We start from the raw sequence: 16,579 nt of genomic DNA on the forward strand, positions 1-16,579 counted from the left end.
CAGGGACGCTCTGGTTTACGATTGGCCCTCCGGTCTGCTTTATGCTTTCCCTCTGTTTCCCTTGTTCTCAAAGGTGATTCAAAAAGCGCAATCCTTGGGAAGCAGAATGATTCTGATTGCTCCACACTGGCCTCGTCAAGTCTGGTTCCCCTTTCTTCAACCATACATTGTGGACACTCCAGATTTACTGACACACATGTCGGGACAGTTCCACCCCTCTCTGATGACCCTCCCGTTGACAGCCTGGCTACTCCACTTCCGTCATTAGGCGTCATAAATTTTCACCGGAAGTGGTTCACATTTTATCTTCCTCTCATAAACCATCTTCCTCTCATAAACCATCTACTAGGAAGATTTATTCCAGCAAATGGAAGATGTTTTCCATTTGGGCGCATACCCAAGGAATTGATCCTTACACAGCTCCAATTGCTTCAGTCTTGGAGTTTTTTTCTACGCTTTTCCATCAGGGTTCCGCATCAGCTACTATCAAAGTTCGATAGGCTGCGATCTCTAATTCTCATGTGGCGAATGAGCCTAGTCTCATGGCTCATAGACTCTGCAAGGCGTTCCTGAAGGGTACTCTGTTACTCCGTCCCCTGGTTTCTGAACCTATCATGCCCTGGGATCTCAGTTTTGTTCTACAAGCCCTTATTTCACCACCTTTCGAGCCTGCAGCAACCTGTGAATTGAAATTCATGACCTGGAAAACAGACTTCTTAACAGCAATCACTTCAGCAAGGCAAGTTTCAGAAATTCAAGCTCTCTCTATCAAACCTCCATACTTAGTATTCCATAAGGACAGGGTTTCTCTTAGACCAAACCCTTCTTTTCTTCCTAAAGTGGCTTCCGTGTCTAATCTTAATCAATCTATTGAGTTGCCTGTATTCTTTCCTCAATTTTCAAACAAGGCAGAATTTAAATTTCATCAATTGGATGTACACAGACAATTACATTTCTATCTGCACCGAACAAAAGATATCCGGAAGTCGGATCAACTATTTGTCTCCTTTTCGGAAAATAAAATTTGGTCTCCAGTCTCCAAGGTCACCATATCCAGATGGATATCTAGTTGCATCTTTTTCGCCTACCAAGCGGGAGGAAAAGATCTGCCATTTCCGGAGAAGGCTCATTCTGCGTGGGCTGTTTCTACTTCTACAGCCTATCAGGCCAGATTGTCAATGGATGATATATGTGCTGCAGCTACTTGGGCTTCTCCTCACACATTTGTTTCTCATTACAAATTGGACGTAGTTTCTAGGGGGCAGGTCGTCCTTTGGCTCCACAGTACTCAGGAGTATTTTCCTATGAGCCACCCAGGATGCAGGTGCTAGGGACGCTGTCTCACGGGTAACAATGTAGGCAAGATAGGACTACATAACATCAGGAAGTTATGTACTCACCATGACGTTCGATGTATGTAGTCCATCTCGCCTCACATTCTTACTTACCCGCCCACCTTCCCCCTTCCTGGAGGATCTGGAGGTTAGGTTGTTATTTACAGAGTTCCCTTTACTTTAGCTTATTCTTTTTATCTAGATGTTGTGTATGCATGGGGTATGAATGAGTATTGCAGCAAACTAGATCTGGGGATATGGAGCAGTGCACCATGGGATACCTGCTTAGCCCAGCCAATAGAAGACTTCGAGCTAGAAAGGTTTGGCCGAGTCCCGAGTAAGAATGCGAGGCGAGATGGACTACATACATCGTACGTTATGGTGAGTACATAACTTCCTGTTATTGCCCATTATGCTAATAACATTCATATTTTGCAGAAAACCATAGTTTTATCACTCTGATATAATTAAATTATAAGTTTGTCTAAAAGTTTTTCATATGGCATATTTATTACACCAACTTTACTGCTGTGAGTTATAATATATGCATAACATCAACCTATAATATGATATTCTATTCTACAAAAAAAAAAAAAAAACGTATACATATATACATGTATGTCACCTTACTTATTTTGGTTGCTAATCTCAACTGAGTGGTGTGCTTACATTTCTTATGTACATAGTATTTACATACTATTCATGACAAGATATCAATTAATGTATTGCAGTACCTTTAGTAGCAGGTTTGATTCCAGCAGTAATGTTTACTATCCTTAAAATACATAGACTATACCAGACTATTAAGAGAGTATTTCAATTAATGTTTTACAGTACTCTTGATAATATATTTGATTTCTCTGACTTTTTGTATATAGTTTTTTGGCTAATATGTGTTTTTTTGCTACACTTTTGTATTATAACCAGGTTCATTTTGATCTATCAATCCAGTTTTTTGCTATATAAGCTTTCATCAGAGTGCAAAGTGTTATGATATGTCTAGATAACTTGTCAATATTACCCTTAAATAAATGGAGTATAGCTGTTTGCCATGAGAGCGTACATTTTGAGTATCCTGATTTCTCTAATAGAATTCTAAGTGAACACCATAGTTTATATATTATTTTACAGCTCCAGAATATATGAAGGATGTCTGCTTCTTTATTTGGGCAACAGGGACAATATGGTGACTTGGATGGGTTAAATTTGTTAAGATGTACATGCGTGACGTATGCATTGTTAAAAATCATGAGTTGTGTATATATTAACTTTTTATATGGTGTCAGTTTTATAGTGTTTTTGATAGCTACTTCCTTTTGGTTATCTGTTCTGGTGTTGTCCTTCCTATCCCAAAATTTTGAAAAGATAATTGTGTTTTGGTATTTAATAGTTGCTATCAATCTATAAGTGCTTGATATCATTTTCTTTTTACTTAATAGCATTTTTATAATTTGTTGTGCTAACTTGACTTCTTGCTCGACTACTTTGATATCTTTGTTTAAAATATTTACTAGATATATGATTTGTTTAATTATCAAGTTATATTTTTTACTGACTTTGACTAAGTTTGTGATATCTTCCAATGAAAGATTTCTTATTTGATAAAAATCCCAAACTGTATAACTTTTTATTAAAGGAAAGTTGTCCAGATTTATCATATTGTTTGCTAGTTTTATATCAGGATTATTGTGAATTGGTTGCAGAAGAGTAATTGTATCTTTTAAGTTTACTGAAATTAGTAGTTTTTTTTTAAATTTCAGAGTTTTTAATTAATATTGGATGAATTTTTATTGTTTTAAGAGTTTCCTGTTTTATAAAGGGAATCGATTTTGGATTAATTTTATATAGGGATGGCAAGCAGACTTTTAAAAAGTAGTGGCAAGGGGGCTCCAAAAGGAAAGGAGGAGCCCCCCCCCCCCCAGAAACAAGGACAGTCTAACAAGTCTGAATGACTATCTACAGAATTCCCCCACACACTCTAGGAAGCATTTAATTCTTGCCAAAATCTGAGCCATTCTTTCTTTCTTTCTTTGGCAACAGATAGTCTTAGACAAATAGGACCTGAGAGGAACTCATCAGGGATACAGATGGTAGTGGGAATCTCTCCTGACTTTTTAGGGAAATTTCTCTTCATCTGCCAGATCAAACATCTTTTTCCGTCCTGCCATTCAGCAAGTTGTAACACATGGGGTTGTCTGGCAGATGATGGCAGAGAATTAAGAAACTGTTAACAAGCTATTTCCTATGGTCCAGTGTTCCAGGGTTTGATTCCCTCATCCTCCATTGCCTAACTGTGCAACTCTGAGCAAGTCATTTAACCAGACAGCACTTCTGGGTAGAGCCTGAAAAAGGTCCATTGAGATCAGTGCTCTAACCTGGTCAACAAATACAAATAAAATAAAAATAAAATAAAATAGATTTTCCCAGAGATTCAATACTGCCTACACTAAGAGCACACTGTTCTGAGTGAACAGACAACACAGACATAACTCACACCTTCTTCCTCCTAATTTTAGCTTTCCTACTGATATTCTTGCAATTTAAATATTGACAGGGATTCATAAAGGTTACCACAAAGTGTAGACTACATGTACACTTAATATCTTTCTGAGTGACTAGAAAGTACAAACAATGTGATAAGAATGTTCTTGAATACATATCGTGTACACTTAGTGTAGACTTTATTAAATCTGGCCCTTTGTCTCTCCTTCTTGGAAAGAAGGTTTTTATTCAAGAATGTTTCTGTTGCCAAAGAAAGAAGCCTCAAAGTCACCAGCCCTAGATATTTAGTTTTGAAACAAATTTATGAAAGTTCCAGAGTCAAAATGGTATCCCTTCATGACATGTTACTTTTGTGCATGTATTTTGCATTTTGAAATATGTTACTGAAAATACTGTTATTTCTCAATGAATTCTTCAGAATAGTATCCCTACAGTAATAGCCCTTGGATTGCTTTTAGAGGGAGAATAGTATAATTTGTCCATCTTTGCACTAGGCTGATCATGCAGCTGTAGTATTTGGTATTGAGATGGTCTCATATACAGTGCCTCTACCACCATCACCATCTACCCCTTGTCACCTAAAACATACAATTAAATCAAGAAATATGTCTCAGTCTATGGCTTATGGCTCTGAGTATCAAGCTTTGGGTAGACTGTTGGACTAGTTTCCTTCTTTGACCTCCAGGACCCCTGGTGTGGTGTTTGTACCACAAGTGTGCATGACACAAGGATCAGACATATCCTCCAGGGCTGTACCATTGCCTGGTTCATTTATGGGAGAGTCAAACTCTTAAGGTACAGAAGTCAGCGGTGCAGAATCTGTTGCCAGTATTGATATGTTTTCCCCTGGGGATTCTCTTACTAGTGTAGTACTTGCACAACTGAGGTGCAAAACTGGGTTTTGACCAAATGCTGATACTCTCACCCCCATTCATAAGTTCATACGTTTACAGGAGGTTACTAAGCTAGTGGCCCTAGAGCCCTTACAAGCCTAGCCTTGTTAATTCCAAGTATCCCCATTTGTTCTTTTTGGATAGTTCGCAGAACAAATTTATGCACAGAGCCTGTCTGTGATCAACACTGGCTTCCCCTGTCCATGAGGGACATGGGTGCCACTCCAGGGGCAAAGTTGTAGTCTCCTATCCAATTATCTAGGTTGCATTTGAATAAGGTCAGTGAGTAGCTCTGTTTTACGTGAATAGGAAGTCTATTCCAGAGAACCGTCAGTCTCTGGGAGACATATCTCTCTCTCCAGCATGTTCTGTTAATGTCACAAGTTAGGTTGAAATCCCTAGAACGAGTGACTGTTGTGCCATTTGACTTGCGCATGTGCAGCATTTCCATTAGGGAGGGTTGGAGATTGCCCTATAGGCCAGGCAGAAGTCACCACTCAGCAGCCTATAAGATGCAGAGTAAAGTGACAGGGCTTTCAGCCTGTCTATGTAAGTCATGGTTTGGAGTCCCTGTATTTTCTTAGTGAGAAACCTCTGAGGTCTGTCCAGCTGCTGCAGGTATCTGGTGAGGTAAATGCAAAAGGGTGCATTATACTCCTATTAGTGTTCTGATGAGGGTCAAGTACAGTGGAGTTATAACATCCCTTGACCTGGATGCTATACACTTGCTTATGAGGCTTTTCTTACCACTGTGGAAACTTGGTGGTCAAAGTTCAGATTGTTATCAACCTGTGTTCCCAAAACTCAGGGGGTGCTGTCCATATTGTAATGTGTAGGGAATTCCATTTTGCTAAAGGGAATGATAATGCATTTTTTTTTGCATTTCGTTTTAGAGCATGGCTTTGGCACCAATCATTTGTGTGTGTAAGTCCTTTTTGTAATATGTTGACATCACTGGGGGACTCGATTGCTCTCAATTTGCAATCATCAGCGAAGTTGGTGAGCCAAAGGCCATCTACTTTGGCCTGGACGTCTGAGAAATAAATGCCAAACAGTGAGGGACCCAGCACAGACCCCTGTGGTACTCAACTGGTGACGGGTCTGCTACTAGAGGTGGAGTCAAACATTTTGACAGAGTGTTGTGCCGATGAGCCAATTGACTACCTACCTAGTAACATAAGGGTTAATCCCTATCTGGGAGAGTTTCTCAATGATACTAGAGTAGGGAGTTGTGTTGAAAGCCTTTGCAAGGCTAAGATAAGCAATGTACACTGTCTTACCTTTGTCCATGGCTTTGGTGACTTTCTCAAAGAAGTCCAACAGGTTTAATAAGCATGAAGTACCTGTAATGAAGCCAGCCTGGGTTGGGTCCAGCGTTTAGAGGTCACCTATGTCCTTGTTGATAAGGTCCATGATAATTCTTTCCATGGCCTTGTGGATGAAGCTGGTTAGACTTATAGGTCTGTAGTTCCCAGGGTCAGTTGATGCCCCCCCCCCTTGTGCAAGGGGGTTACTGTTGCTGTTCTCTATTCTGCAGGAACACAGCCAGTTCTCAAGCTATGATTAAGGAGAATGCCAAGTGGGTCTGCTAAGTCTTGTTTTAGATTGTTTAGTAAACAAACTGGGATGTTATTTGGTCCCACTGAGCCCGTGTTTTTGTCTTGGCAGGTGCAGAGATTACCTATTCTCTAGAGATACCAGGCAGATTGTTGGTGTCAGGTATGCTTTGGGATATGAAAGGTGGGAATGGGGGGGGTGGGGGGGGTGAAGTTTGCACTGAATCTGTCAGCTAGCAGGTTGCCAATATCTTCTGGTGTAGTACGAGTGATCCCATGTACAACCGGTTTGGCACATAGCTGGGCATCCCCTTTTAGACTCTGCATGTAGTTAAAGAATGTCTTAAGATTATCCTTGGCTTGGGATGCAAATTTAGTTTCATAAATGGCTTTACAAGATTTCTGATTTTCTTGTTTTGGCTTAGGAGGGAACTCTTCCTCTGCAGAGTGGTATCCACCTTGCTTTTTGACAACATTTCCTTCCTCTTGTTATATAATCTGTTTATACTTGAAGTCCACCCGGCAGCTTGTTTTTACGGGAAGACCTGGTTTTGATCCAGTCAGGTATAGCAGAGTTTATGCAGTCACTTTAGTGTTTGTACAGGGCATTTGCTTGTACTTCTGCATAGTGATCATTGATGTCTGCAGTTGCAGGTGGTATGAAGATTTTTATACCATTGCTCAGTAGACTGTAGTTAGCTTTGATAAAGTTTTTTATAATTTTTGTTCCTGTGAGGGTGTCAGTTCCAGTAGTTACTTCAAACAAGACTGATTTGTGGTCTGACCTAACCAGGGAGAGCATCACACATGGGGAAGTACAGTGGCCCCCGATGTTGATGAGTACTATGTTCAGAACATTAGAGTCCCTAGTTGGGGTGCAGACCATCTGTTCCAGAGCATTTGTGTTAACAAAGCCCAGGAACCTCTGGACAAGCATGATGTTATATAGTCTTATCTCGCCGTAATTCTTGCTGAATGGGTTCAGAGCCGATTTTCGTCTCCGGCTCGTCTTGTACTAAAGCACGAGAGCTTTTACTGGCTCGAGGCTAACCCCTATCCCATGGTGCCTCACGGCAATTCCCCAGATCTCGTTTGCCACGAAAGCTTCAAGGTTGTCTCCTTACTGGCTTGTTGGCTAGGTAGAAGATTTTTTCATAAATCTTTGATATTTTTGTCTAGTTTTCTTCATTATTCTGTTTAGATAATTGTTACCTTTTACCTGTGTGTTTGTAGTGAGTGCTTGATCCCGTCCCACTTTCTTAAGATTGTATGGCCCGTTTTAGTTATAGGGCCGTAGTTGCCCATTTAAATTAGAGGGCCTTTCCTCTCTGAGTGTTAGTCTTTCTTCTAAAAAAAAAAAAAAAATGTTTTTCTTCTCTTCATAGCTTGCCTTGTTATTATTGTTATTGTTATTGTTGTATTGTTAGCTTTGTTTTTCTCAGCAATATGTCCAAAGACAGAGAACATAAGGAAAGCTGCCCTTCTGGGTTCAAGAAATGTGATGTGTTCTCAAAAAATGTCACTGACTGATAGTCACACCAACTGTGTGTACTGTCTGGGAGATGCTCATTTTCAAGAACCCTGTACTTTCTGTCATGCCTTTAATACTAGGGTTCTTAATGAGAGAAAACAAAAATTGATTGACAGCGGTCTTATGACTAGTTCCTTCCAGGAACAGCTGGAACTTGGTCAGACAGTTCTCAAAACTTTGAAGAGAAAATCTCCATCAGTTCCAGCTTCGGAGCCATCAAAGAAGTCTAAAGCAATGGAGCTGAGGAGTTCTGGCTCCAGTTCCGCTTCTTCTGTCTCGGTGCCATCTGTTTCTTTGGTGCTGAGGCAACCTTCGGTATCAAGACACTCATCTTTTTTTGGACCCTATATGACCAACTTTGAGATCTCCTATTTTAGAAAGGAGGAGATCTCCTTCTATCTCCGCCCGTTCCTCCAGGACACTTTCTGATGAGGATATCGAGCAGGTGGTGAAGAGGCTGCTCTGTTACCCGACTCTAGCTAAAAAGTTAGTTCTTCCAGACCCAAAGGCTTCAGAAACATCCCATCTTCAGACTACTGCTCCTCCTCCGACTGCTTCGCTCTTGGAGTTGAATACTTCGGGTCCTTCTGTGTTGGATCCTTCGGTTACAAGAATTCTTCCTGCTTCCTCTGGAGCCAAGGGGTCTGGGAGCCGATGCTGTCAAGTTGACTCCGAGAGAGATAGTCACCCTGTTTTTTCTTCAGAACAGACCCTCCCTCTCAGTGCTTCGGCTCGACTGAGCTTGGTTCCCACATCTGCTTTGGAACCTGTCCCTCCTGCTTGGAGCCGATCTTCCATTTCTTCGGAGTGGAGGTCGTCTTTGGAACGGGGTGGAAAGGCCTCTGAAGCAATAGAGAAAGCTTTGTCCAGTGCCAAAGCCCTGCCTTTGGACCCGATGTCCCACCAGCAGCCGACAGCAACCTCTTCTCCCCCGCCTCCCCCTCAGCGTAGGGAACCAGAAACTCAAGGAGCCCCCATTGGAGGTGTCCCCTCTTCCGAGACCTCCCCAGATTATCCCACTGGAAGAGACTTTGTAAGAGAAAGCACATTGACTGACCTGAGTCTGTCATGTCAGACACTGATTTGGATGAGTCAGAAGGGTCTCCAAGATCCTCCTCTGAGGATGTCTCTTTTGCAGTCATCCTTGAAATCCTTAGACAGAGGGGTGATTGGAAGACCTCTAACCCTACTGAGGATGAATCAGTGTACCTTGAGGCCTTTGGTTCCCGACCTTCCTCCTCCTGGGTGACACCACCTTATGACCAACTCTTGGGGGTCAAATCCCGGAAAGCTTGGACCTCCCCGGACACAGTGGAGCCTGTCCCGAGGAGGCCAAATAAATTTATGATGGCTCCAGAAGACAAATTTTTCTTTCTGAGGGAATTCCTGTGGATGCTATGGTGGTAGCAGCGGCCACAAAAAAGGAGTTGTCTGAGGCATCTTCAAATATCCATCCTCCTAATAAAGAGTCCAGGATGATGGATAGGTATGGAAAGCGTACCTTCTCTTCAGCGGCATTCACCTTACGATTTCTGAATTACTTGTCCCATTTTACTAGACTTCAAAGGGATCTCCTGAAGGAGCTGGGAGATACCCTTCAGGGTTCAGTAGCTTTGGGATCCACGGACAAGGTATCTGCGCAGCACTCCACCCTTACATCTATGGCTAACTCCTTCATAAGGCTGATTTCCTATGCAGCTAATGGAGCGAGCAGGGCAGCCGCAGCAGGAATTTCTCTTAGGAGACAGTCCTGGATGCGTCTATGCAACATTATGGAATCCTTTAAGTTTTCCTTTACCAACATCCCCTTTGATAGTTCAGCTCTTTTTGGACCTCAGGTAAAAGAGACTTTGACCAGGTGCGAGCAGGAGGGGAAAACCTTATCTGCTGTCGGAGTCCGTTTCTCCCTTCCTTCTAGACCCTATCCCAAGGGTCAAACAGGAGGGAAAATGTGGTTCTGTAAATCCTAAAAAGGTTTCCCTCAGGCACAAGGTCAACCCTCCCCTAGAGGCAGAGGGGGAGGATATAATGGAAGACGCCATGCTCGTGACAGAAGAGGTCTGCAACATCAGGGAGATAGAGATGCTTTCTCTGATTGTCCCTTCCATCGCCCCTGAGGGGTTGCCCGACTGTCCGTCTCTGGAGGCAGTCTGGGGTCGGCTGTCACTGTACCCAAGTGCCTGGCTACAAATTTCCCAAGATTGTTGAGTACAAACCATAATTTCCAGAGGTTACCTTATTCCCTTTCTTTCCGATCCCCTGGTAAACCGGTCTCTACCAGGTGTGCCACCCATTCAGTTAGGCCATGCAACATCAGAGGTCATCTCGTTGCTTCAAAAAAGAGTCATCCAAGAAGTCCCCACAGAGCAAATAGGATCTGGAACTTACTCATGATTCTTTTTAGTTCCAAAAAAGACAGGGGACTGGAGATCAATTCTTGATCTCAGCAAACTCAACAAGTCTGTAAAGAAATCGAAGTTCTGTATGATCACTCTGCAGTCAATATTTCCCTTTATCGGGAAAGACAATTGGATATGCTCAATAGATCTTCAGGACGCGTACTACCATATCAAAATGGACAGGCGCTCCAGAAGACATCTACGCTTTTGGCTGGGAGCCAGTCATTTTCAATTTTGAACACTGCCATTTAGCCTTACTACAGCCCCCAGAGTGTTGACCAAATGCATGGCAGTGGTAACAGCTCACCTGAGACGTCAAGGATTCCAGGTGTTTCCGTACTTAGACGACTGGCTCCTCACTGCTACCACCAAACACCAAATAATCAGAACCAGGGACTAGACTCTATCCTTGTGCGCCAGATTAGGCATTACAATAAATCTAAAAAAAATCAGCCTTATCTCCATCGCAGCGCATTGTCTTCTTAGGCTCAGACATAGACTCAACCACCATGACAGCAAAACTGACACCAGAAAGGATAGAATTGTTGCACAACCAAGTCAGATTCTTGCTGAAGAAAGACTAAGTACAGGCCAGGATAGTCCTTCAGTTTCTAGGGACTATGGCTTCCACCATTCTCTCACTTCCCCTAGCCCATCTGCACATGAGAGTACTTCAGTGGCTACTATTTGCCCAGTGGTCAATGCAGGATCTCCCCTTGTCTCACCAAATACTCATCACAAACTCCTGCAAGAAGGATCTAACATAGTGGTTACGTACAGATCAACTTCATCTATGTCACCCACTTGCTCCCCCTCAACAAAATGCAGTCTTGACCATGGACACTTCCCAGATATGGTGAGGGGGGGGGCATTATCTGGGAATGATGGTCCAAGGTATCTGGCAGGATCACGAGAACCACTTGCACATAAATGTTCTGGAGATGAGAGCGGTGCTATATGCGCTGCAAGCACTTCACAATTTTCTTCCCACTGGGAAAATTGCGATTCAGTCAGACAACATGTCTGTAGTGTGGTACATAAGCAATGGGGAACCATATCTTACCCACTTTATCGAGAGGGTCTAAGAGTATGGAAATGGGCGATAGACACTCAACACTTTCTGGTAGTAACGCACATTCTGGGGAAGTCCAATGTGATACCAGACAAACTGAGTCGAGCAATTCTGACGCCTCGCAAGTGGTCCTTGAATACAGAGGTTGCGGAAGAGATTTTCCGCAAATGGGGGAAGCCTTGCTGCGACCTGTTCGCCACATACACGAACACCAAATGCAGCAACTACTTTGCCCTCATTCCCCATCCGGGGATGTCACTCAGGGATGCTCTGGTCCACAGTTGGCCTCTGGGACTCCTTTATGCTTTTCCACCCTTTCCTCCCATACCAAAAGTGATTCAGAAAGCCAAACTGTTGAAGAGTACCCTGATCCTCATTGCTCCTTACTGGCCTTGTCAAGTCTGGTTCCCTTTCCTGTGACCCTATCTCTTGGAGGAACCATGGATTCTGGAACCATCTCCAGACCTCCTGATTCATCAATCAAGACAGTTCCATCCTTCCATCCAAACCCTGAAATTGACAGCATGGCTGCTCTAGTTCCAGGAATAGCCAGGTGTGTTTCCCTTTCCCCTACAATCAAGCACATCCTGATTTCTTCACACAGACCTTCCACCAGGAAATTATATTCCAGTAAATGGAAAAGGTTCTCCATTTGGACAGCGAACCAAGGCATAGATCCCTACTCAGCTCCCATAGAGTCTATCCTGTCCTTTCTGGCATCCATTTTTCAAGAAGGAGCTGTAGCTGCTACCATTAGCGTTCAGTCAGCTGCCATTTCTAGTTATCATTTTGGCTACATGGGAAATCCAATCATGTCCCACTCTTTATTCAAAACCTTTTTGAAAGGAGTCCTCTTCTCAGACCTCCAATCAGGCAACCACCGGAGCCTTGGGACCTGAACTTAGTTCTCACATCTTTAATTTCTCCACCTTTTGAACCATCTTCTTCATCTGATTTGAAATTGTTGTCTTGGAAGACATTGGTCTTAGTTGCTATAACATCTGCTAGGAGAGTTTCAGAATTGCAAGCCCTCACCATTCAACCTCCTTATATTGTTTTCCACAAGGATAGAGTCTCCCTCAGAACTAATCCTTCCTTTCTTCCTAAGGTATGTTCAGAACATAATTTCAACACAACTATCGAATTACCAGTTTTCTTCCCAAATCACAGTAACAAATCAGAATACAGACTACACCAATTGGATGTCCACAGAATTCTCAGGTTTTACCTGCACAGGACTAAAGATTTTCGAAAATCAGACCAATTATTTGTATCCTTCTCAGACAAAAACAATGGCTTGCCCATCTCTAAGGTCACTTCGTCTAAATGGCTTTTAGACTGCATCTCATTCTCTTACAAAACTGCTGGCAAACAACTATCTGCTAAAGTAAAAGGCCATTCAACCAGATCAGTATCTGCTTCATATGCCTTTAGATCAAAACTCCCATTTGATACCATTTGTGCAGCAGCTACTTGGGCAAGACCTCATACCTTTGTCACTCATTACAAATTGGATTTGGTCTCCCAGGACAGGTCATCCCTTGGGTCCACTGTGCTGAAGAGTCTCTTTGCTCGAGCCACCCAGGATAACTTACCATAATGTTCATTGTTTGTAGCCCATCTTGCCTACATTCTTGCGTCCCACCCTCCTTCCCCCTTCCTGTATCCTGGAGGAACTGGTGGACTATCCATTTTGCTGTCTGACCTGGTTGTAGTTGTCCGTCCGCTTGGCATGGATAGCAATACAAAGTATTCCATTTGTATGTGCATAGTTATTGATAGTTTACTTACTATTATGTACATAGTTACTTTCTTGCAAACAAGATCTGGGGAATTGTCGTGAGGCACCATGGGATAGGGGTTAGCTTTGAGCCAGTAAAAGCTCTCGAACTTTAGTATCGGCCAAGTCCATTCAGCAAGAAAGTAGGCGAGATGGACTGCAAACATGGAACATTATGGTAAGTACATAACTTCTTTTTTTTGCCTGTGTATGTCCCCCAGTCTGTGGAAGGATAGTTGAACTCTCCCATGACTAAGGTGTTGGACTGTATGGCAAGGGATTCCATTAAATCGAGGTAGGTGGTGGGCTTATCCCAGTTCATGTTGGGGGATCTATAACTAGCAATGATCTGGTATGATACTTTTCCTATAGTTAATTGAACATGGAGTGGTTCAAGAGAGTCATGCTGTTTGACCAGTCTCAAAGTGTATTTGGTCAGCCACCGTAGGATCCTGATTTTGTAGGGAATCTACAATCTGAGGTTTTGTAAGTGTCAGACTCCGATCAGTCTGTTTTCTCTGAAATGAAGAGGTACAGTATCCCAAACAGATATTTTCTTTTTCCCCTATGCTGACTAGGTTTTGGGATGCTTTCTTTTGAGAGCAATCTCTGTCTGCCCCCAACATCAGCAGGGTATATAATCCTTTTGAGCACAAGGTCCTGGATGTGGTCATCTTTCCTCCACTGATCACTGCATTTGAGGATATTTTTAAGTCTGCTTGCAGTTTTCCTTTGCTGAATGATTCTGTGCCTAATAAAGCCTATTTCTTTTTCTAACCTAGACCCCTCAGAAATTCTAGGCAACTAGCTAGAATCTCAGGGAAAGAAGCTCATGCAGGCCATTAGTGTAGTTTTTAAAGTGTTAACTATCAGTGCATTTGTGGAAGTTTATGTTGAGATGTATGTATAATTTAGAAGAGTTTGTTGCACATTTACCTGTTGTGTAAAAGTTCTGTGGGAAATATATTGCTTCCAGTATTTCTTAAGTGTCTATATATAATTTAAGTGCCCATGGAGAGGGCCAACATATTTTCTAGAAATGCAGTGATACTGGTTGTGATAGGGAGGTATGCATGGTTACTCAGCCAGAAGCTTTCTGATGAATTAAAAAAAATGAAATTGTGAAGGCTTCACTTGATTCTAATGTTGTGTTTGATACAGCAGTTAATCAGATCCCTAAACACCAGGATGACAAAGGTAAACTGATGCAAGAAGTGTCAAGTTATTCCCAAGTTTCTCTCCATTTAGCAAAATAATTTTCATCAGTCTATCAGAAGTCCCAGCCATACAAAAAACAAGGTACCTAGAGGAAATGGCAGGATGAGATTTCCAGCAAACCTATAAAAGGAGTTTATTTCCCTAAAGGATAACCCATCATTCTCAAATTCCTTTCTGGGTATCCCAACTTGGCAGTTAGCTTTCAAAAAGTATGTTGTCAGTTTTCATTCATTCCTCAGCAAGTGAGTTCAGATCCAACTCAGACACTTTTTACAGCTTATGGATACTAGAAACTCTCGAGCTCCTACCCTAACCATAATGTTCTAGTCCCCTACCATACCTCAGATCTCATTTGTCCCCTTTGCGTACAGATGTGGTTGCTGTTAGCTCTCGAGCTGTAGTGTTGTTATTGTGAGTTAAATACAATATTTATATTTATATCTATCCTTTCTAGCTACAGGTCACATTCAATAAAGCTTACACTGTGTATACTAAGTGTATACGGTATGTATTCAAGAACATTCTTATCATAGTTTTTGATGTAGTCTACGCTTTGTGGTAACATTTATGAATCTCTGTCACTATTTAAAGCTGCAAGAATATCAGTAGGAAAAGTAAAATTAGGAGTAAGAAGGTGTGAATTATGTCTGTGTTGTCTGTTCACTTAGAATGGTGCATACTTAATGTGCACTTAGTGTAGGTGTTATTGAATCCCAGGGACATTCTATATTATATGTTCCTTCCTTATCCTTCCTACACTTAATCAGTGTAATTTAGCATACTATTGTTGGTAATCTTTTCTCACTTGCTTTTAACTAATATCCTTGCAGTAACTTCTTTAATTACCATTTTTGCTAATTCTTCTCTGTTTCTTTCCTTTCTTTCTCTCCTTAAAAAAGTGTTTTATTTTCTATTATTAGTGTTATATTTTTCTCAGAATGGCTGAAAAACCTTCAAGATTTAAAAAGTGTAAAGATTGTGGTGATAAAATCCCTCTTTCTGACACACCCAGTTCTTGTGTGTACTGTTTGGAGCCAGCTCATTTAAGAGTCTTGTGACATATGTAAGGCCTTTAATCCATGGGACTTAGACTGCAAAAATAAACTTATTTCAAAAGGCTTACATCCAATGACCTTTTCTGAATCTATAACTGGAGCTCAAACCTCCAAGAAATTAGAGAAAAAGCAGTCCAGAAAGTGTCTGTCGGACCCTTCCAGATCCTCTACTGTGAGCTCAGACCCTACTACTGAACCAGCTTTCAAGGTATCCAAATAATCAGATCCAATTTTGTCAGATCCAAAGTCTAAACCCTTGGATCTGTCAGCTTCTGATAACCGATCTACGCGATCAGATCTGATAAACTCGGAGCAAAAGAGACTTTTTTTGGACCCGATATGTGTCGTCTGTAGATTCTGTCCTTTCTATCTTCCATCGCCCTTCCTAGAGAGACACCACCATACTAGGACCCCTTCAGTGGCTTCTTCTCATTCTTCCAGGAGTTTAACAGAAGCAGATGTGGATAGAATGATAATGATGTTTCTCTTGGCACAAATTCAGATGAGAGTTCTCCTAGCTCCTACCCCATCGGGTCTGGAGACCTTTATCAGTACTACTGCAGCTATTTTGGCTCTTTCTCCAATCTGATGTTTGGCTTCAGAGCTCTTGGATCAGAGTCTTCTGGAGCCATCCTTGTCGGATTCAAAGATTGTTGTATCTTCCACTCTGATACCTTCTCTGAGTGGACCTGCTCAGAGTGTGTTGGAGCCAGGTTACTTTTGGAGCCGTAGCATCATTGCCAGATCTGAGGTGTTGTGTCAACTCCAAAGTTGGCAGCGCCATCTCTGCCCCTCAGAGCATCAGCACTGCACAACTCAGCTCTAACCTCTGCCTCGGGTGGGCTGCCTTTGGGACAGAGGGAGCCGACGGTCTGGAAGTATGTCTTCTCAGCACCGCTGACCTCCTTCTGTCCAGGACATTCTGCCTTTGAGGTAATGGAGAAAGTGTACTCTGCTTTTAGGGGAAGGACGATTCCCTCACCCTCCGATCCTTCTTCCCACTCTCATATGTCTTTGTGCCTTGAGCCTCAACACTCTACTCTACAGCGACAGCCAGCCCAAAATCTCCAGACTACCCAGCAAGGTATACTCATAGCTTCAGATACTTCTCTGGAACATCCCGCTGAAGGAGTCCCTAGGAAGTAAAAGTGCAAAAGGAGGCACTTAGACTCTCCTCAAGAATCAGTCATGGAAGATACCGATTTTGATGAGGGAGAAGAGTCCCCAAGATCATCACTT

The sequence above is a fragment of the Protopterus annectens genome, chromosome 10.part0 (genome assembly GCF_019279795.1).
Source record: "Protopterus annectens isolate FY-2018-M chromosome 10.part0, PAN1.0, whole genome shotgun sequence".
NCBI lineage: Eukaryota > Metazoa > Chordata > Ceratodontiformes > Protopteridae > Protopterus > Protopterus annectens.